Raw genomic sequence first — 1,459 nt, 5'->3', positions numbered from 1 at the left:
TGTGTGTGTGTGTGTGTGTGTGTGTGTGTGTGTGTGTGTGTGTGTGTGTGATTAAAAAGGTGTGATATTGAGACTGATGGCAGATTTTAGCGAATTGTCTCAGTTCGATGATTAAATTGAATGTGAGAATTAGTTGGTTTGTTTAAATCAGTATTTTGAACAAAGTAGTAGCGTACAAACTAGTTACCGTAAGGTATCTTTTGATTTCCCTTTATGTCAATATATTGTACACGCTTTATATATGCACACTACTTTACGTACTTTGTTTTTCTGCATACTGCGCCCCAGGAAGGCACGCCCAGATCGAATGAGGCGAGCGCTCTAGTGTGGTGATACATATACTCAGCAATCTATTCAGTGGAAATCATTCGACTCATAGTTAATAGTTCATCTCAGGTATACGCTTTGCATATGTGTTGTACAGTGTTGTGGCAAGAGGCCAGATGACTGTGAACCTCTTGTGTAGCTGTGTAAACGTCAGCTTGTTAAGGCCACTTAAGGTTTCCAGAAACCAAAAATATTCCAGACAGACAGACAGACAGACAGACAGACAGAGAGACAGACAGACAGACAGACAGATTGATATAGGGCAAGCGATGAGGTAGACAAAGAGGAAGATACATACTATGCACAATTGAATTTGATAGTTGAAATACTTGGATAGTCGCCATGTCTCAGTTGACGTGATTGTATAGTATAATCAAAACCCCGTCCCTCTTTACACACAAACGATCAAACAAATCAGTAAGATCAATTCATGGACGCCAAGTAAGTAACAAGACTAAGTGCCAAGACGTGCAACAGGGTTTTAGCACATGTACACATACATATTTGTACCTTACACTCGTTTGTCATTTTGCCATTTTCTAAACTGGCAACTGTATTTGCTTGTTGGCAGAGACTGAGGCAGAGGAGGAGGACGATGATGATGATGATGATGGTGATGATGATGATGATGATGATGATGATGATGATGATGATGATGATGATGATGATGATGATGGTGATGAATTCCAGAACATAGAAACAGTGTGTGTTTTAAATATCTCCAAAATAACAGTAACTATGCATGTGCAAATATATTAGTTAATGTGTTAAAGTAATTACAGATGTTAGGGACTATATTTTACCAATGTAAATATACATGGAGAAAATATGAATTCGGTGTGCAAATTAAAAGAACGTCTTCTGTGTGAAATGTGTACTGTTTTATCTTGTTTACAAGGAAATATCACTCCTTGCGATCAAGCAAACATTCATCGCATTCCATAAGCCACGACATGCATCCATATGAAAGTAAACTATACGACTGCAGATTGTTTTTTTAAAGTGATTTATTTGGCAATAAAATCCATTTGCTCTCGCCTTCTTCATTCGACGGGATGTATATTAACTCACGGATGATAGCTTTAATGTGTGTATCGTTATGTATGCTTTGCGACATGTCCTCTGGCAGTTT

The sequence above is a fragment of the Littorina saxatilis genome, linkage group LG14 (assembly GCF_037325665.1).
Source record: "Littorina saxatilis isolate snail1 linkage group LG14, US_GU_Lsax_2.0, whole genome shotgun sequence".
NCBI lineage: Eukaryota > Metazoa > Mollusca > Gastropoda > Littorinimorpha > Littorinidae > Littorina > Littorina saxatilis.
The sequence above is the reverse complement of the archived record's forward strand: the minus strand, read 5'-3'. Positions refer to the sequence as shown.